This window comes from Aquarana catesbeiana, linkage group LG05 (genome assembly GCF_042186555.1).
Source record: "Aquarana catesbeiana isolate 2022-GZ linkage group LG05, ASM4218655v1, whole genome shotgun sequence".
NCBI lineage: Eukaryota > Metazoa > Chordata > Amphibia > Anura > Ranidae > Aquarana > Aquarana catesbeiana.
In genome coordinates, this window is record NC_133328.1 from 39,268,802 (window position 1) to 39,290,725 (window position 21,924).

Genomic DNA, 21,924 nt, shown 5'->3' on the forward strand with positions numbered 1-21,924 from the left:
TGTCCACCATCAGGCTGACAGAACTAAAGGAGACGTTAGATTGCAAGCTCCTCAGGAAAACCCACCACATGTGATGTCTTCTGTGTCCTCTGTGAAGTCCTGTAGAACCTGTCCGAGGGGTAGAAATACAATAAAACACATAGAAGGAAGTTTTCTTACCCCTGTTTGGCGGCACTCTTCACATACCTCTCCCTCCTCTAGATGTGCTCCTCACCGGTCTGATGGATGGAGTGGAGCTGGGACTGGAAGAAGGAGGCGTACAATGAGCACATGAATACTTCCTGCCACAGGAAAAAGAAGTCAGACCCTGCCCTGAACTGAACGCTCCATCCCCAGATAATAAGAGTACCCCGGGCCTGGAACGCCTGCCTTATTACCATACTGGTCATGTGACCGCGCACGCTGCACAGTCAACATCCTGGAGTCCCAGACAGGTCACCCCCCCCTCCTCCTCCTCAACACACAGCTGTCACTATGGCTCTCTGCCTCAAAATATAACTTTATATACACATCCCAAATTATGGTATTTGTAGAAACTATTATTTTGGGGGGAGAGAGAGAGAGAGATCGAGAGATCGAGAGAGAGATCGAGAGAGAGATCGAGAGAGAGATCGAGAGAGAGATCGAGAGAGAGATCGAGAGAGAGATCGAGATCGAGAGAGATCGAGAGAGAGAGATCGAGAGATCGAGAGAGAGATCGAGAGAGAGAGATCGAGAGAGAGAGATCGAGAGAGAGAGAGATCGAGAGAGAGATCGAGAGAGAGATCGAGAGAGAGATCGAGAGAGATCGAGAGAGATCGAGAGAGAGATCGAGAGAGAGAGAGAGATCGAGAGAGAGAGAGAGAGATCGAGAGAGAGAGAGAGATCGAGAGAGAGAGAGAGATCGAGAGAGATCGAGAGAGATCGAGAGAGATCGAGAGAGATCGAGAGATCGAGAGAGAGAGATCGAGATCGAGATCGAGAGAGATCGAGATCGAGATCGAGAGAGATCGAGAGAGAGATCGAGAGAGAGATCGAGAGAGAGAGAGAGAGAGATCGAGAGAGAGATCGAGAGAGAGATCGAGAGAGAGAGAGAGAGAGAGAGAGAGAGAGAGATCGAGAGAGAGAGAGAGATCGAGAGAGAGAGAGAGAGATCGAGAGAGAGAGAGAGAGATCGAGAGAGAGAGAGAGATCGAGAGAGAGAGAGAGATCGAGAGAGATCGAGAGATCGAGAGAGAGAGATCGAGATCGAGATCGAGATCGAGAGAGATCGAGATCGAGAGAGATCGAGAGAGAGATCGAGAGAGAGATCGAGAGAGAGAGAGAGAGATCGAGAGAGAGATCGAGAGAGAGATCGAGAGAGAGAGAGAGAGAGAGAGAGATAGAGAGAGAGAGATAGAGAGAGAGAGAGAGATCGAGAGAGAGAGAGAGATAGAGAGAGAGAGAGAGATCGAGAGAGAGAGATATCGAGAGAGAGAGATATCGAGAGAGAGAGATCGAGAGAGCAAACTTTAACCCTTTCACTCCCTGTCACAGTGTCCTTAGTATAGTGCACAGATTTTTTTTCTGATCACTGTATTAGTGACGTTGGTGTGAGTGTCGGTTAGCGTCAATCCCAGACAGCGTTAGATTTGAACCCTTTGATTGCCAGTAACACTAATGCCGTCTACACACAAGTGGACTTTCGACGGACTGATCTCCGAAGGACTTTTTGACGGACTTTCAACGGAGTTCCGACAGAGTTCCGACGCAACGGACTTGCCTACACACGATCACACCAAAGTCTGACTGATTCGAACGTGATGACGTACGATCGGACTAGAATAAGGAAGTTCATAGCCAGTAGCCAATAGCTGCCCTAGCGTCGTTTTTGGTCCGTCGGACTTGCATACAGACGAACTGATTTTTCGACTCGAGTCCGTCGGAAAGATTTGAAACATGTTCTATTTCTAAAGTCCGTCTGATTTTTCGACAGCAAGTCAGACAGCCCGATGAAGCCCACACACGATCGAATTGTCCGGCGGATTCGTTCCGTCGGACCTTTGCTGTTGAAAAGTCCGCTTGTGTGTACACGGCATTACACAAACACTATATACCTCCATTACTAGAATAGTGTCTGAACGGATCAATATCTTTGATCTTTAGCGTCCCCGATAGTACAGGGTTTCCAAAAACGTGGCGTTAGAGGGATCAGCCCCGACACCTGCCAGGATCTGCGTTTAGCTCCTCCCCCCCAGCCCACCCAAGTGCAGTATGAGAAGATCACAGTCACTTCCAATACACAGAACACAAAACGGCAGCATTTAGCAGAGTCAGGCCTGATCTCTGCTAGTACTAGCGGTTCATTTTTTTGTAGCGGTTCTGACAGTCCTCTGAAAACCAGGTTTTTTTTTTTTTTTTACCTTTGACACACTAGTTACCTGTAAATTTAGTGGCCAAAATGTCAAAATGAAAGGCACACTAGTGAAGAGGCCTACAGGATGCTGAGCATGAGAGATGAGAGCAGGGAGTCCTCACTGTCAGATTCAGGCTCAGTATTTGAACCTGTAGAGAGCGGCACCCCGACAGATAGCTCTGAAGATGGAGTAGTGATCCCTGCCAAGGTCAGGCGTACCCAACCCCATTCTTCTGCTGCAGAGGTGCTACAAGTCATGACACTCGTATGCAGCAGAGTATCAGTACTAGAGCTCTACCTTCTGGTGAACTGGCGAGCACCAGCGGCCTGGTACACCCCGGTCGTAGACAAACCAGCACTGCAGTATCACGTGGTGATGTGGCGAGTCCCATAAGTGAAGTTCAAGCTGGTGCCGTGGCTAGCACAAGTAGTGTCCCGCTGCCACCAAGAATTCAAACACAGACCCGTGGAGACCATAGTGCCCTTCCAAGTCCTGATAGGCAGCCTACAGATTCTCCAGCGCTCGTACTTCCCCCCATTCACTGGCCAACCCAGAATTCAGGTGGAAACAGCAGATTTAACGCCCCTTGAATTTTTTGAGATCTGTACAGATCCATTGCGGACCAAAGCAATTTATACACTGTTCATTTTATCACCCAAAACCCAAAAATCACCCCTTGCCAGACAATTTGGCTGGAAACCCATAACGATTCCCGAATTTAAGACCTTTCTGGGCCTATCCCTCCTCCTCGTGAGTTGCGGTCATATTGGTGCACTGACCCAATTCATCATATGCCCGTGTTCTCTGCTGCCATGGCCAGGGCTAGATATGAGCAGATATTGTGGTTCATACATGACAATGAACTCGGTCGTCCTCGGGGTGACCCTGAACATGATCAGCTCCACAAAATTTGGCCCCTCGTAAACCATTTCAACGAAAAATTTGCAGCCTTCTACATCCCTGAACAAGAAGTCCACATTGACGAGTAACTGAATACATTTTCTGCCCGCCTTGTTTTCAAAGTTTCCCCCCAGCAAGCGTGCCAGATACGGGGTCAAAATGTATAAGCTCTGCGATATCCCTGAGGGATATATAGTGCATTCAATAAACGATCTATAAATAAAGTGCAATATGCAAAATGTGTTCTTATACAGTGGCTTGCGAAAGTATTCGTCCCCCTTGAACTTTTCACACTTTTGCCACATTTCAGGCTTCAAACATAAAGATATAAAATTTTTATTTTTTGTGAAGAATCACCAACAAGTGGGACACAATTGTGAAGTGGAACGAAATCTTTTGGATTTTTGAAACTTTTTTAACTAATAAAAAAATGAAAAGTGGGGCGTGCAAAATTATTCGGCCCCCTTGCGTTAATACTTTGTAGAGCCACCTTTTGCTGCGATTACAGCTGCAAGTCGCTTGGGGTATGTCTCTATCAGTTTTGCACATCGAGAGACTGAAATTCTTGCCCATTCTTCCTTGCAAAACAGCTCGAGCTCAGTGAGGTTGGATGGAGAGCGTTTGTGAACAGCAGTTTTCAGCTCTTTCCACAGATTCTCGATTGGATTCAGGTCTGGACTTTGACTTGGCCATTCTAACACCTGGATACGTTTATTTGTGAACCATTCCTTTGTAGATTTTGCTGTATGTTTGGGATCATTGTCTTGTTGGAAGATAAATCTCCGTCCCAGTTTCAGGTATTTTGCAGACTCCAACAGGTTTTCATCCAGAATGGTCCTGTATTTGGCTGCATCCATCTTCCCCTCAATTTTAACCATCTTCCCTGTCCCTGCTGAAGAAAAGCAGGCCCAAACCATGATGCTGCCACCACCATGTTTCACAGTGGGGATGGTGTGTTGAGTGTGATGAGCTGTGTTGCTTTTACGCCAAACATATCGTTTTGCATTGTGGCCAAAAAGTTCGATTTTGGTTTCATCGGACCAGAGCACCTTCTTCCACATGTTTGGTGTGTCTCCCAGGTGGCTTGTGGCAAACTTTAGACAAGACTTTTTATGGATATCTTTGAGAAATGGCTTTCTTCTTGCCACTCTTCCATAAAGGCCAGATTTGTGCAGTGTACGACTGATTGCTGTCCTATGGACAGACTCTCCCACCTCAGCTGTAGTTCTCTGCAGTTCATCCAGAGTGATCATGGGCCTCTTGGCTGCATCTCTGATCACTCTTCTCCTTGTCTGAGCTGAAAGTTTAACTTTAGAGGGACAGCCAGGTCTTGGTAGATGGTCTGATACTCCTTCCATTTCAAAATGATCGCTTGCACAGTGCTCCTTGGGATGTTTAAAGCTTGGGAAATCTTTTTGTATCCAAATCCGGCTTTAAACTTCTCCACAACAGTATTACGGACCTGCCTGGTGTGTTCCTTGGCCTTCATCATGCTCTCTGCGCTTTCAACAGAACCCTGAGACTATCACAGAGCAGGTGCATTTATACAGAGACTTGATTACACACAGGTGGATTCTATTTATCACCATCAGTCATTTAGGACAACATTGGATCATTCAGAGATCCTCGCTGAACTTCTGGAGTGAGTTTGCTGCACTGAAAGTAAAGGGGCCGAATAATTTTGCACGCACCACTTTTCAGTTTTTTAATTGCTAAAAAAGTTTAAAATATCCAATAGATTTCGTTCCACTTTACAATTGTGTCCCACTTGTTGGTGATTCTTCACAAAAATTTTAAATTTTATATCTTTATGTTTGAAGCCTGAAATGTGGCAAAAGGTTGAAAAGTTCAAGGGGGCCGAATACTTTCGCAAGCCACTGTATAAATCAAACAATATAAAAAAATGTTAAAGTGCAAGTGCTGTGGTGCTTAAATTTCACACAAGTGATTCGTGCTTCACACCTAAGTGGTTAGGCTCACCAGATCGAATGGACCCCTTAGCAGTACTGCATGTGGGTCAATCAGGCTTAAGCCTCGTACAAAAGATCAGATTTTCCGCAGACAAAACCTCGGACTTTTGTCTGAAGGCGTGTGCCTGGATTTTGTCTTGCATACAAAACGGCAATTAATTGTCGGCCAACAAACACGAACGTAGTGAAGTACTACGTGGTTTTTTCAGCTCTCTCCCGCCACCCTTTGGGCTCCTTCTGCCAATTTTGTTGGTAGAAATTTGGGGAGTGTTAATTCACGCTTTTCAGTTTGCGCTTTTCAGTTTCTGAACGGCCGTTTCTCAACCAGACACGTTGCGGAATCGGAGGAGATAACGTGTTTTTTATTATTGGCCTTGGAGTTAATGCTTTGACCCAAGTCCAGTCCAGGAACAGGAGAAGGAGGATTTCTTGGACCAAAAATTGGTTGCTTTATTAATTGTGACCAATTATGTCATATGCCTTTGCTGCAGGAGCTCCAGGAGAATAATCCAAATGATTTTCAGAATTATCTCCAGATGACGGACCCCTGCTTTCACCAACTCTTGGCATTGTTGACACCCTATATTAAGAAGCAGGACACATGCATGAGGCTTTTATTTTTTTTTTTTGGTTGAATAATAATGATTTGATTTGTTATATTTTCTATATGCACTTTATGGTTAAGTTTTATTTTATTTGTTTTCTTTTTTTAATGCACAATAAAAAAAATTGTGTAGAATAATACTTGGCTATGTGTTTTACTTCAAATGACAGTTTGGGAGTAGGCAGTTACATTAAAAAAATACAATGTAAAATTAACAAGGGACACCAACATAGTTGTATCTTTTATCTTAAAACCTATGGGATAATGGTGTTTTGGTAACTTGCACCAAAAAAAAAAAAAACAAAAAAAAAAAAAACATATTATTCTTGATATCACTAGAAAAAAAAAGCCTTTGAAAATTTGTTTGCAATAACTCCATCAGTATCACCAGCAAAGCAGCTTCATTATTATCCCATTAAAGAAGAAGAGAATTGTGCGCTGCATTTGGAGATTTCATAATTTTCCACGTCACAAATGTAAATTCTCCATTACGAACGATAGTTTACATGACTGTCCGCTTCTGCTTCCAAGCATGCGTGTTTGTACTTTGAATCATAAAAGAAACCCAAAGGTTTAACGCTGCGATAAAAAAAAAAAAAAATTTAATTGAGTTTAAAAACCTAAAGAAAGGTATAGAAAAGCTGCCAGCACCAAAAAAGTCCAATACTAAACTCAAATAAGTTAAATTAAAATAAGGATGCAGCGCTGATAAAGTGGTATAGAAAAATAAGAATAAGAATATTAATCCAAAAAGAGCGATGGTAAAAAAAAACTCTCAATAAGTAAAAACTAAGGCAGCTAACACACCAAAATGACTAAGGCCTCATGCACACGAGACGCCGGTGCAAACTCTGCTGAACACATGTTTTTAAAAGCGGATACCGGCGTTTAGAAATGCCCGTTTTGCCGCGTTTGCGTCTAGAATGACATTTTTGTGACCCAACTTTGGGGCCCCGTATCTCGGGGCTACTTGGTGCTAGGAACCCCAAATGGAGTGCTAACACAGTGGAACTAGCACTACAACATATCCAAATTTGGGGTTCCTAGACTTTTAAGAGTGATAGCCCGACTGATTCTAATACAACAAACACAGAAACGTTGTTTGAAAATTAAAAAATGAAAATAAGGAGTAGTGGTGAAAAAATTCTCATATGGAAAAGGCAGATATCACAAAAAAATTCTTTAAATTGAATGTGAATAATAAATAAATAGAGTGATACATAGTGAAAAAGATGACATAAACCAATCACTGAAAAGAAAATGAATAAGCAAAAAAAAAGTCCCAATTTCAAATGGTGCAAAGGAAATTCCAACCAGCAAAAAAGTCCATATATAATGTGAAAGTGATGCTCCACAGGAAATGTAGTGAAAAGCAAATCCTGCATCCAAGGTAGTCCACACCCAGGTGAGAATTGAGGCTCCTTACCAACTATAGATGACCACCGTAAAGGTAGTCTCACCAGGCGACTGGGAAACTCAGGTCTCCCACTAACCTATACCGACATCCGCAGTTGAGGCTGAGATTGTGGTACTCAAAAAACAAAAACAAAGAATGTTCCCATAGTGTAATAGTTCATACAAGGTGATTTAATAAGCCAAAAGAATTGCACTTACAAAATGTTTCATCCTTTGAAAGCGTAACAGCAGTGGTGTATCAAAGATGGAGATCACGGCATCTCCACAGGCTTCCTCGCATATGTGTCCCATCAATTTCCTAAGAAAAAAACTTAATGACGTCACCGTCACAGGCTCCACCCTACGCGTTTCATCACGATAGGACGTCGCCTGGGGATTGGCCGAGTGACTCAGCGTTAGGAGAAAAAAAAAAAAAAAAAAAAAAAGATTACAGAGCTTTTGTTTACATCATGTGATCAGCTGTCATTGGCTGACAGCTGATCACATGGTAAGGGGCCGGGATCGACCCTTTGCTCGGATCTGTGTTCACCCGAGTCTCAGTGACTCGGTGATCACGGCGCGCGCAGGGAGCGTGCAAAGAGGAGAACGTCATATGACGGCCTCCCAGGAATTCAGGTCCGCTCTGTGGCAGTCATTCGGCTATAGCGCAGACGCCAAGGGGTTAAGACACTTTTACAGTTTGGTGCTATTGTTGCAACAAATGTAAAAATACCACCACATTGGTGATGAAGGTAAGAGGAGATAAATAAATCCTCCGCATGATGAAGTAAATTGCTAATTGTCTCAAAGATGTGACGCAATTATGGGACAAAAAGGTTTTTTTAAAGCGAACCTTTACCCATTAAAATTACTTTTTCCCTCCTGATTCCTTCTCCCCCCTCCCACAACTGGAGAACGCTTTTCTATAGGTTTCTTAAAGTGGAACTTTAATCAGAAAATTAAGTCCTGCTAGATGACTTCAGGCTGCCCCCTTTTGTAGGTACAGTATATCTATGTAAAACATTAAAAATAGGTGTCTATACTGTTTACAGTCGAGTAATAGACGGTCTCACCCTGCTCTGCACATGCTCAGTTGCTCTCCATTTTTAGGCACTGCCGAGTTTGTAGAGGCCGATCTGCTGACAGCCTTGAAATGGAAATAATTAAACCTTCCTATCCTTAACAGCCAAGGAAGCTGCTTCCGTTTGATCCGCAACTGCCATGGTGCCACACATGTGATCAGTTATGACACCAGCCATTTGATGGTTTGACAGTTTGGTTGAGGACACAAGCAAATGTGACAGTTGGAAATCCTGGCATTCCAGGAATGTAACTTTTTTTTTTTTTTTTTAAACCGTTGGGTTTAACCACTTGCCGACCAGCCGCCATCATACTGCGGCAGGTCAGCTCATTCCCGCAAATCGTTGTAGCTGTACGTCGGGCCTTTAAACAGCTCTAGCAAGTATGCAAGCGCCGGCTGTACAGCAGGGGACCCGTGCGAGTGGCCGGCGGCCGCGATGTCCCCCGACACGTGAGCCAGAACGGGCGTGTGTGTGCAAACACACACACACCCCCATTCTGTCAGGAGAGGAGAGGCAGATTGTGTGTTCCTACTAATCAGGAACAGCGATATGTCTCCTCCTCTACTCAGTCCCATCCCCATACAGTTAGAAACACACACGTGGGAACACATTTAAACCCTTGATCGCCCCCTAGTGTTAACCCCTTCCCTACCAGTGACATTTACACAGTAATTAGTCCTTTTTTATAGCACTGATCGCTATATAAAATGTCAATGGTCACAAAAAGTGTAGAAAAAAAAAAAAAAGTGTCCGATCTGTCCACCGCAATGTTGCAGTACTGCTAAAAATCGCAGATCTATTACTAGTAAAGAAAAAAATAATAATAATATTATTATTCATTTTCTTACCATAAAACTTTCCCATAGTTTGCAGACTCTATAACCTTAGCGCAAACCAATCAATATACGCTTAATGTGTTTTTTTTTACCAAAAATATGTAGAAGAATATAACTTTGGCCTAAACTGATGAAGAAATTTGTTTTTTAAAAACATTTTTTGTGGATATTTATTATAGTAAAATAAAAAAAAAATTATAAGGGGGAAGAAGGATGCAATACAGCGTCGCACGACTGCACAATTGTCAGTTAAAACAGCACAGTTCTAAATTGTAAAAAGTGCTCTGGTCAGGAAGGGGGTAAAATCTTCTGGGGCTGGAGCAGTAACAAAAAAAAAAAAAAAAAAAAAAAAGCTTAAAATTATTGATTACTTGTGGCTCCTCGTTTAACGACCTGGTGGTTGGAACAGAACCTGGTCGCTAAGTGAGGAGAGCCGGCAATATGAGATCAAACCCAAACACTTTCAATTTGTATTCAATCAGGCAGGTCCCTTGCACTACATAGTTGAAGGTAAATCTTAGGCTGGGTTCACAGATGAGCCACATGCGGCTCCCAGCAGGGGTCAGGTGCGCTCTGGTTCACCGTTTCAGGTCAGCTTTCACCCCGTATTTGGACCTTGATAACAGACCCACAAGACGCACAGCGTTTTTCTGCGGCACCGGACCCGCTGCGGAGTTGTGAACCAGCTCCATAGAGAGCCGGTCAAAATCTCCTGCTATTGAGAATTGGATTCCCGCATCCAATTCGCAATGGTGTAAACCCAGCCTAAAGGAAATTAAACAACAAAAAGTTTGATAGTATGTATCTAGCTTTACTGCTGTTCAGGGGCTCTGGGCTTCAGGAAAATGGCCGCCTCCCGCAAGAAGAAACAGGAGAAATGTTGGAAGCAATTTACAGCACACACTAAACTAAAAAGACCCATCATGCCGCTGCCTGTGGGAGTCATGCATGCAACTGTCAGCCTTGAAATGCCTCATGAAACTTGTAGTTTCGCAACAGCTGGAGAACCGCCAGTTTGAGACCCCTGAATTAAACCCTCCTATAGAGCCAAGGAAGCTGCTTCTGTTTGATCTGCAACTGCCATGGTGCTGCACATGTGATCAGTTATGGCATCAGCTATTTGATGGTTTGACAGTTTGGCTGAGGACACAAGCAAAAGTGACAGTTAATCCTAGAATTCCAGGACTGTAACTTTTTTTGAAACAGTTAAATCGATGGGTTTAATTCCACTTTATAATTTACTGCTGTTTGGGGGCTCTGAGCTTCAGCAAAATGGCAGCCTGCAGCAAGAAGAAACAGGAATAATGCTGAAGGCGATTTACAGCACACCAATTTTGGTAGCATAACTATGTAGAATGTATGTTCCTTGCTAAAGAACATTATTTTTTATGAGGTTGTTATTGGTAAAGTTCCACTTTAACGGATTTAAAAAAAACAAAAAAAAAACAAAACAAAAAACAAAACAACAGCTACATTTTGGGTATGTCAGGACTACTGAGGCTTCATGTACATGGGACGTTGTTTAACCACTTAAGCCCCGGACCATTTGGCTGGCCAAAGACCAGAGCACTTTTTGTGATTCGGCACTGCGTCGCTTTAACTGACAATTGCACGGTCGTGCGACGTGGCTCCCAAACAAAATTGATGTCCTTTCTTTTTTTTCTAGAGCTTTCTTTTGGTGGTATTTGATCACCTCTGCAGTTTCTATTTTTTGGGCTAAAAACAAAAAAAGAGCAACAATTTAGAAAAAAAAAAAAAAAAAAAAAAACGCATTATTTTTTTACATTGTGCTATAATAAATATCCCCAAAAAAAATATAAAAAAAAAAACTTTTTTTTTCTCAGTTTAGGCCGATATGTATTCTTCTACATATTTTTTGAAAAACTAAACAAAAAAAAAAAAAAACGCAATAAGCGTATATTGGTTTGCTCAAAAGTTCTAGCATCTACAAAATAGGGGATAGATTTACAGCATTTTTATTAATTTTTTTTTTTTTTTTTTACTAGTAATGGCGGCGATCTGATTTTTATCGTGACTGACATTATGGCGGACACATCAGACAATTTTGACACATTTTTGGGACCATTGGTATTAACGATCAGTGCGATTAAAAATGCATTGATTACTGTAAAAATGTCACTGGCAGTTAAGGGGTTAACACTAGGGGGGCAGTGAAGGGGTTAATGTGTGTCCTAGGAAGTGTTCTAACTGAAGGGGGAGGGGACTGTGCAGGGAAGTTAACAGTTCGTCTGTTCACACTCTGTATGAACAAAGGATCTTGTCAGTTCTCCCCTCAGAGAACCGGAAACTGTGCGTTTACACAAACAGTTCCAGGTTCTCCGCTTGCCCCGAGCGATCGCAAGAGCATCGGCTCGGGGGGGTGCGCGCGTGCCCCCTAGTGGCCGCAGGGCGACGAGACGTTACATAACGTAGTTTCGCCCAGCCGTGCCATTCTGCGGCGGCTGGTTGGCATGCGGTTAACCTCTCCTGAACGATTAAACTTGACAGCTAGAAACCGACGTCTAAAAAAACATCCATTTAGCTGCGTTTACATGCCGCATTTGAATCTAGAAGCATTAAAAAATAAATAAATAATTTTTTTTGTTGTTAAGGCCTCATGTACGCTGCTGGTAAACGGACGTTTAGGAGCAGCTGGGAGTTTCTCCTCGATGTTATCTTATCAGTACGTGTACACAGGGACGTTTATATTCGTTTCTAGGCAGTTGAGATTAGAGGCCTTTTTTCGGAACGCAAAAATATGGGTTCAGAAGCTGAGTTTAGAGGCGTTTCAAACGCGGCAACTCGCGTTTAGCCATGTTTCGTGTACAGGCTTTTTTTTAAAAACGCTTCTAAAACGCGAACGCGGCAAAACGGACGGACGTTTTAAACGTGGGTTACGATCTGTCACGTTAAATCATTCAGGAGAGGTTGTAAAATTGTCCCTCGTACATGGGGCCTTATAGTGGTTTCTAGGCAGTTGAGTTTGGAAGCATTGTTTGGAATGCAAAAAAAAAAAAAATGCGTTCAGGGCGGATGTTCAGAGGCATTTGAAACGCCAAATCCCTGTAACAGCTTGTTTTTCATATTAACGCTTCTGGACGCAACGCGCCATGTAAAAGCGGCTAAACTGATGTTTTTTTAGACGTCGGTTTCTAGCTGTCAAGTTCAATCGTTTAGGTTAAACAACGTCCCGTGTACATGAAGCCTAAAATGAAAAACGTCTCTAAACGAAACGCTGCTAAAACGCAAGTTACCGCGTTTACAGGCATTTCGTTTTCGTTCAGTCAGCACAGTTGTCGTCCAAAAATACAATACAAATACATTACAACAACAAGAAATCACTTCCGATTTTTTTTTTCTGTCGTACGAGCATTTTTGTGACTTTAGTAACCTATTCGATTTCTACTTGTGACTATTGAGCGAAAAAAGTCGTACGATATTTGGATCGCGTGTAGGGGCCATTAGTTCATGGTGTGGCATATGTGAAGTACCAGTAAGCTATCTCCTTTGTGCTGGGAGGGGGGGCACAGCTGATTTATATAGATCCCTACAATGGGAACAGATGTCACATCCGTCAGATTTATACTCTGTCACCATCCTTTATAGTGGACCTCATTCACCCATCAGCCATAACTTCAGGACCACCGATGTGTTATGTGAAGAACATTGATTATCTCGTTACAATGGCATCTGAAAGTGGATGGGGTAGATTAGGCAGCAAGTGAACATGTTGTCCCTGAAGTTGATGAAGCACAAACAAATGGTCACTGCAGTATGCTGTGTATGGGGCTGTGTAGCCGCAGACCTGTCAGGGTGCCCATACTGACCTGAGTCCACAGCCAAAAGTGACCACAATGGGAACGTGAACATCAGAACTGAACCACAGAGCAATGGAAGAAGGTGGCCTGGTCTAATGAATCGTGTTTTCTCTTACATCATGTTGATGGCCGGGTGCGTCACTTACTTGGGGAAGTGACGGCACAAAGATGTAATATGGGAAGAACACTGCACCTAACAGAACCTCTACCCCCTTGTCCACACCAATGATGGGGCACTAAAAATTAAATTTGTGTTGAATGCGCTACTCTAATTTAAATACACCACTTTCTTAAAAATCATACCTGTGCAAACATTATAAACCAAGACCATATGTCTCATGCAATGGTACCTAATTTTCCAAACAACTGAATGTGCCCTAAGTATATTTCAACATGAAATCAATACAAAATTGATATATAACATTAACATCCAAAATATCCAAACTATAATGTCCAAATTCTTGTGCAATAGATGCAGAGGTTTCTGTTAAGACCGTCCTTTATAAATCCATAACGTATATAATCCGTGACTCTTTGTGACACTTCCACCACTTTAGTGACAATACCACCACCACATTATTATTATTATTATTATTATTATTATACAGGATTTATATAGCGCCGACAGTTTACGCAGCGCTTTACAACAACATTAGGGCAGACAGTACAAGTACAATACAATTCAATACAGGAGGAATCAGAGGGCCCTGCTCGTTAGAGCTTACAATCTAGGAGGGAGGGTCAAGTTATACAAAAGGGTAATAGCTGTGGGGGATGAGCTAATGGAGAAAATAATGCAGTTGTTAGATGGAGGCAGGATAGGCTTCTCTGAAGAGGAAAGTTTTCAGGGATCGCCTAAAAGTGGATAAATTTGGAGACAGTCTGACAGATTGGGGTAGGGAATTCCAGAGGATGGGTGAGGCTCGGGAGAAGTCCTGGAGGCGGATATGGGAGGAGGTGATGAGGGAGCTAGAGAGCAGGAGATCTTGGGAGGAACGGAGATGGCGTTTAGGTTGGTATTTTGAGACTAGGTTAGTGATGTAGCTGGGGGCACAGTTGTGGATGGCTTTGTAACTTATTGTTAGTATTTTGAATTTAATTCGTTGGGCGAGCGGTAGCCAATGGAGGGATTGGCAGAGAGGGGTAGCAGACCACATGGATTAGCCACTCACCAGATGCCAGTATAAATGCGCCTTTGGTTCATTTAGAAGGGATAACCACTCCACCTGCAACGTATTCTTTGCTGACCCCAATGCGCTATATCTGAACCATATCCATCCTCATAAAAAATAGACAGCGACCATTGCGCAATATAGAAGAACTGTTTATTTAAAAACTAGGTTAAAACAGACTGTACACTCACATTTTGTGGCGCTCGCAAGCCGGCACCAAGCTATTCCAGCGGTTTGTAATGGGTGTAAAGATGGCTTTGTATAGTTCCTATGCCGGCGTGCGATGCAAGCCTCGTTTACACCCGGCCTACGCTTCAAACCTCGCTCTCACCTAGCCGGAAATAATAAGTTATTTCTCACACACAACATATGCATACTTCCAATTACACCCCGAAATACATTCTGCTACTTCTCCTGAATATGGCGATACCACATGTGTGAGACTTTTACACAGCCTGGCCACATAGAGAGGCCCAACATGCAGGGAGCACCTTCTAGGAGCATAAATTACACCTCTAATTTCCTAATGACCTATCACACTTTTGAAGGCCCTGGAGCACCAGGACAATGGAAGTACCCACAAAATGACCCCATTTTGGAAAGCAAACCCCCTCAACATATATTCTATGAGTCATAATGAGTCTTTTGAACGGTTCATTTTTTTTCCACAGGTCTTCGGAAAACATGGAAAGAAAATGAAAACTTAAAAAATCAGACAACTTATGTTATTTCTAACACGTAGCATGTACATAGCAAAAATTACCCCCCCAAAATATATTCCGCTACTCGTCCCGAGTATGGCGATACCACATGTGTGAGACTTTTACACAGCCTGGCCACACACAGAGGACCAACATTGAAGTAGTACCTTCAGGCGTTCTAGGAGCAGAAATTACACATATCCTTTCATTCCTACCTATCACACTTTTAAAGGTCCTGGAGCACCAGGACAATGGAATTACCCACAAAATGACCCCATTTTGGAAAGCAAATACCCCAACGTATAATCTATGAGGCGTGGGCTGGTGACAGGTACTCGGGTACTCAAATGGGCGCGTGACGGGTACTATTTATTACTGGCGGGGGAGCAATCAGTGTGTGTTGGTGCGCACTGTAGGTGGTAAGGAGCTGTTACCGCAATCGGTTACGATCAGGCGCCGGATATGGCGCAGATACCCGCAGGTGGCTCAAGTATCTACGCCTGGAAGTGGGAGCAAAATACCTGTATTGGACAGGTATCTTCTACCCCCTCCCACCTGAAAGGTGCCAAATGTGACACCGGAGGGGGGGGGGGGGATTCCGAAAAGCGGAAGTTCCATTTTTCTGTGAAACTCCACCTTAATTGTCATACCTGAGGAGTGGATCGCAGCAGAACAATGTTAGATCTGCTGGGTGAGCATCAGGACAACCACAAATATAAAAAATAAAAGGAAGGTGGGGGTGGGGCTCAGTGAAGTTCCCCTTGAAATGTCATGTTTTATGTAAAACTATGATGGGTGATTCACACGGATTGCGTGTCCCGGACAGAAACGCGTTGCCTCCTGCAGACACGGACAGTTGTCTTAATGGCTCTCCCACACATCTGACACAAAATGGGTGCGTTTGCAGCCACCAAACGCTGGGCACAGCAGTACTATGTGATCTGGTGCAGCACATTCTTATTTTATTTTTTTTTAAAGTGGTGCATGTGCTACTTCCTCCATATTCTGATGTGATTTCAGGCCATTCAAATGAACGGGCAGCAAAAATCGCACTGCATGGGAATGGGCAGGAATGGCGGAGGAACGCACCTCCCCCACCCTTCCTGTGTGATCCCGGTGTGTGCACCGCCCCTTACATTATTATAGGAGGACAACTCATCTATACAAACAAGCTGGTAGATCTACAGACAAGTGCACATTGTATTGTATATGGTAGGTGATAGATGAGATTGTACAATCATATTGTAATGTGTATGGTGGGTGATAGATGAGATTCTACAATCATATTGTAATGTATATGGTGGGTGATAGATGAGATTGTACAATCAGATTGTATGGTGGGTGATAGATGAGATTCTACAATCATATTGTAATGTATATGGTGGGTGATAGATGAGATTGTACAATCAGATTGTAATGTGTATGGTGGGTGATAGATGAGATTCTACAATCATATTGTAATGTATATGGTGGGTGATAGATGAGATTGTACAATCAGATTGTATGGTGGGTGATAGATGAGATTGATAACTTTGAAGCAGATGAGAGGTGTGGTTAGGTAGATCCTAATGACATGGGGGGGGGGGGGTTGAGCAGGTTACAGGAGGTGACCCCCCCCCATGTTGAAGGGGAGGAGTCAGCAGTAAGGGGGGGCGGTAGGTGGGCCCCGCAGGGTGACTTACCTGCTCGCTCAGACTCAGCAGCCGATCGCCTCTCCCTGCACCGCCAGCATGTCTTCCCTGGGCGGGGCCATAGCAAGGCAGGGGGGCGTGGCTCCCTCCAGAATCCGGATCTGCGCGGAAGCCAGCGAGGAGGCGCGGAAAGGCGAACGAAAGCGAAACCCACCAGTAAGCGCTCAGTGGGCGGAGTCTGAAGGCGGCCGCTTTCTTTTGTGTTTGCTTTTGGGGGTGAGGGCGTGGCAATAAAATAAGGGGGCTGGGTTATGCAAATCAGGCTATAGTCGGTTTCAAAATGTTGGGAAAAATATGGGCGGGGACTAATGATTTTCCAGCGCTATAGGCGGGGTGAGTTGGGCGGATCCTGGCGCTGTTGCTGTGGGAGGGTCATTGCGGTAGGCGGAGCTATAGGCCTTGCACCTTTGCTGCTGTGCGATTTGGGTGGGGTTATGACTGACTGGGCGGGGAATGGTACATTACGCTTGTGCGCGAAGGGGTGGGCTAGTGGCGATTTGGGCGGAGCTTAGAACAGTGCTGTCGCCGCGGAAGGCGGGGTTAGAACATGACAGGGCGGGGAGTGGTCCTGTGAGAAGGCTGAACTGTTTGGCTGAGCGCTCGCAGGGCGGGGCCCCTGTGGACGGGGCGGAGTTTGGCTCTGTGTTGCTGTGTACAGTCAGCGATGTGGGCGGGGTGTGCTCGGTAGGCGTGGCTCGGTTGGTTTGGGTCTCGGTGGCGGTGGACGGGTGCTCGGTGTGCGGGGAGGGGGTCGGTGTCAGGCGGGGCGGCTTCTTCTGCCGGAGCTGCTGAGGATCGCAGGGCGGTAGCAGCGGACAGAGCGGGTTCCGGGTCGCTGGAGTGGTTCCGGGGGCCTGTGGCTGCCTCCCGGCTGTGCGAGAGAGAGAAGGAGGGAGGGATGAGCGCCGGACTCCGGAGGAGGATGATGCCTGGACACCCCGACTCCCTGCATGGACTCCGACCATAGTGAGTACCACCTCTTCCTGGGGGACAGTGATCAATACTGGGGGGGATAGTGATCAATACTGGGGGGGGGGGGAGAGGATAGTGATCGATACTGGGGGGGAGGTGATCAATACTGGGGGGGGGGGTGGAGAGGATAGTGATCGATACTGGGGGGGGGGGAGGTGATCAATACTGGGAGGGGGGATAGTTAGCAATAGTGGGGGTGATCAGTGCCTGGTGACAGTAATCAATACTGGGGGGGCAGTGATCAATACTGGGGGGTGATCAGTGCCTGGTGACAGTGATCAATGATCAATACTGGGGGTGATCAGTGGGAGGGGGGGATAGTTATCAATAGGGGGGGGTGATCAGTGCCTGGTGACAGTGATCAATACTGGGGGGGGTGATCAGTGCCTGGTGACAGTGATCAATACTGGGGGGGGTGATCAGTGCCTGGTGACAGTGATCAATACTGGGGGGATAGTGATCAATACTGGGGGGTGATCAGTGCCTGGTGACAGTGATCAATACTGGGGGGACAGTGATCAATACTGGGGGTGATCAGTGGGAGGGGGGATAGTTATCAATAGGGGGGGGTGATCAGTGCCTGGTGACAGTAATCAATACTGGGGGGGGGGGGCGGGCTAGTATCAGGGGCTTATCAGTGTTCAAGGGACTGTTTTGTATTGAAGGATCAATGCCTGGAGGACAGTGGTGGACATTTGGGGCTGATCGAGGCCTGGATTAATATTGGGAAGGCTGATCAGTGCCTGAAGGGCAGTGGTTGGTATTGGGGGCAGTAATCAATACATGGATTAATACCTGGGGGGGTGATCAGTGCCCGGAGTGTTGGGATCATTACTTGCAGTTGGAAGACAGATCAGAGTTGGGGGACTGATCAGTGCCTGAGGGACAGTGATCATTATTGGAAGGTGATGAATGGTTGGGGGACAGTGATCAGTATCAGGGGACTGTTTCATGTCTAGAGAACATTGATCGGTATTGGCGGGGTGGTTGATCGGTGTAGTGGGGAGTTGATCGGTGTAGTGGAGAGTTGATCGGTGTTGTGATTGCCAGTATTTGGATTATAAGGACTGTCACTGTGTAGAAGGCTCTTTATAGGAGGATCTCTATTATTTGGGGGATCTGAACGCTCTGATAACTTGTGTAGCCTCCATGGCAGAGGACATTTTATCACTTGTTACATTGTATCTGTGTGATCCCCACTACAAGTTGATACTACATAGTGTAATGTAACAAGTGATCATGTACGGTATGATGGATTGGTGACTTGTAGTGGGGATCACACAGATTCATCATACGGGATGATCACTTGTTGAATTGTATTGGTGATTTGCAGTAGGGATCACACATGGTGTATACGATTCCTGCTGTCTACTATGACAGGTACTTATTGCTGTACATCTGGCGGTCCCTGGAAGGCTCTGCACTGTGTGACCACAGACTCCATTCACTAAGCTGGAGCCACTTCCCTTAACAATCTCTTTATTTCTGGTCATGACATTTTGTTATTTTCAGACTTTCATTGGTTCTCATTGTTGAAAATGGCGATCTTCCCGGGTAACAATGGTCATTATAGCTCATCAGGCTGAGCCTGCAGCTGTGTGTTGCTGTCTCACTGTCTTGGTATTCATGATAAAAGGAAGAGAAGAATTGTCTGTAGTAAATGTCTGAGACAATGGGGGGGATTTACTAAAACTGGAACACTCAGAATCTGGTGCAGCTGTGCATGGTAGCCAATCAGCTTCTAAGTTCAGCTTGTTCAATTAAGCTTTGACAATAAAGCCTGGAAGCTGATTGGTTTCTTTACAGAGCTGCACCAGATTTTGCACTCTCCAGATTTAGTAAATCAATCCCATTGCATCACTGGCAACGTTACTTACTACTATACTATATTGTCAAAAGTATTGGGATGCCTGACTTTACACTAGGGTTGCCACCTCATCCCTTTAAACCTGAACGCATATGAATTACACAGGTTCTGAGGCTAATTAAATGCAGATAAAGCAACAAGTGAGTTTAATTATCACCTTAATCAGCCACAGAATCTGTGTAATTAATATGTGTTCGGGTTTAAAGGGATGAAGTGGCAACTCTACTTTACACGCACATGAACTTCAATGGAATCCCGGTCTTAGTCTGTAGGGTTCAATATTGAGTTGCCCACCCTTTGCAGCTATAACAGCTTCAACTCTTCTGGGAAGGCTGTCCACAAGGTTTAGGAGTGTGTCTATGGGAATGTTTGACCATTCTTCCAGAAGAGCATTGGTGAGGTCAGGCACTGATGTGGACGAGAAGGCCTGGCCCACAGTCTCCGATCTAATTCTTTACAAAGATGTTCTATTGGATTGAGGTCAGGGCTCTGTGCAGGCCATTCTAGTTCCTCCACCCCAAACTCGCTCATCCATGTCTTTATGGACCTTGCTTTGTGCACTGGTCCAAATCATTTGGTGGAGGGGGGATTATGGTGTGGGGTTGTTTTTCAAGAGTTGGGTTTGGCCCCTTAGTTCCAGTGAAGGGAACTCTTGAGGAGTCAGCATACCAAGACATTTCATGCTCCCAACTTTGTGGGAACAGTTTGGGGATGGCCCCCTCCTGTTACAACATGACTGCGCACCAGAGCACAAAGCAAGGGCCAGGGTTGGTGGGAGAAAAAAAAATTACATAGTACCCTTGTGGTCAATAAAGGAGGAATATTTCCCCATCACTGATATTGGTTTGGAAGAATACTTCCCCTATTGTTGGTGTCAGTGGGAGGAAGAGTGCTGGAAGGAATAGTTCCCCATCGTTGGTTTCAGTGAGGGGAATGGTGACCCATTGTGGTGTCAGGATTGGTGTCAGTGCGAAAAACAATACCAGATTGTTGATGCCCGAAGGATGAATTGTTCTCCACTGTTGGTGTCAGTGGGAGGAATAGTCTCCCAAGGGCCAAATAAAGTCAAGCAAAGGGCTGCAGTTTGGAGATCACTGATCCAGAGGAAGGCAAAATAAAACGTGGATCCATTTTCTCCTTCCAGGGGGAAAAAAAAAAGAATTCCTGATCCCCTGAAGGCAATCAGATATTCCCAAAATCAATTTCTGGTATACTAGCTATAAGGCAGGGGCCAAAATGTGCCATTTTGTTTTTTGCTGAATGTAATGGCTTTCTTCTGGCCACTCTGCCATAAAGCCCAACTCTGTGGAGCATACGGCTTATTGTCATCCTATGTACAGATACTCCAGTCTCTGCTGTGGAACTCTGCAGCTCCTCCAGGGTTACCTTAGGTCTCTGTGCTGCCTCTCTGATTAATGCCCTCCTTGCCCGGTCTGTGAGTTTTGGTGTGCGGCCGTCTCTTGGCGGGTTTGCTGTTGTGCCATGTTCTTTCCATTTTTGGTTATGATAGATTTGATGGTGCTCCTAGGGGTCATCAAAGATTTGGATATTTTTTTATAACCTAAACCTGACTTGTACTTCTCAGCAACATTGTCCCTTCCTTGTTTGGAGAGTTCCTTGGTCTTCATGGCAGTGTTTGGTTAGTGGTGCCTCTTGCTTAGGTGTTGCAGCCTCTGGGGCCTTTCAAAAAGGTGTGTATGTAATGACAGATCATGTGACACTTAAATTGCACACAAGTGGACATCATTTCACTAATTATGTGACTTCTGAAGGTAATTGGTTGCACCAGAGCTTTTTCTGGGCTTCATAACAAAGGGGGTGAATACATACACACATGCCAATTATCCGTTTATTTCTGAAAAATAGTTTTATGTATACATTTTTCTAATTTTACTTCACCAACTTAGACTATTGTGTTCTGATCCATCACATATAATTTAGATTAAAAAAAATATTGAACTAAACACTGTAATGTAACAAAATAGGTAAAAAGCTAAGGAGGGGTGAATACTTTTGCAAAGGGCACTGTATTTACTAACAATAGCAGCATAAGGATTAAAAATAGTTCATGTTTTATTGAGTGTTTAGTTCCCCTTTAATTTTTTTTTTTTTTTATGGTTACCATAACCTGACGCTTTGCATCCTCCCGTTTTCCTAGAACATTCATGTAAACCTTTGTTGTTGGAAGCCTAGTAATTACCACGTGGGAAGAGAACCTGTTGTGTTTACCAGCTGAGAACAAGCGTCGCCCTAAAAGGGTCAGCTGGCTAGGTGCAGCCTGTGCATTGTGTGATGGATTAGGGTTCAGAGAGCCGGGCTTTGTATTGTGCCGTGACCTGAATCATCTTGCTGTCAGCGCTCCAGTTGTGCCGTTTGGCTGGATGGACACGTGTGTGTATTCTACAAGCTCCAGAGAGACCGCTCCTGTCTGCTCTATCTGCTCCTTGGTACGGAAACTTCACAACATGTTTACCTGTCTCTTCACTCCGACTAGAAGGACGCAATGTCCTGGTGTCTGCTCAGTGTGCATGGACATTGTCA

At 44.6% G+C, this 21,924-nt stretch overlaps 2 protein-coding genes across 6 annotated transcripts in view; one reads left to right on the forward strand and one right to left on the reverse strand.

Annotated features, from left to right (window-relative positions):
* Positions 1-16,677, reverse strand: part of KRIT1 (KRIT1 ankyrin repeat containing) — a 77,102-nt gene extending 60,425 nt beyond the window's left edge. The window contains exons 1-3 of one of the 5 annotated variants that reach the window (XM_073629621.1): positions 16,536-16,666; positions 14,344-14,483; positions 160-242 (exon numbers count right to left, since the gene is read on the reverse strand). The gene's annotated coding sequence lies outside the window, so the exon portion shown is untranslated. Of the gene's footprint in view, positions 1-159; positions 243-14,343; positions 14,484-16,535 lie in introns of all 5 variants that reach the window. The other 4 variants (XM_073629622.1, XM_073629623.1, XM_073629619.1 and 1 more) reach the window with 4 other exon arrangements.
* A 497-nt stretch (positions 16,678-17,174) lies between these two features.
* ANKIB1 (ankyrin repeat and IBR domain containing 1) overlaps positions 17,175-21,924 on the forward strand; it is a 240,471-nt gene continuing 235,721 nt past the window's right edge. The window contains exon 1 of the mRNA XM_073629618.1: positions 17,175-17,510. The gene's annotated coding sequence lies outside the window, so the exon portion shown is untranslated. The remainder of the gene's footprint in view (positions 17,511-21,924) is intronic.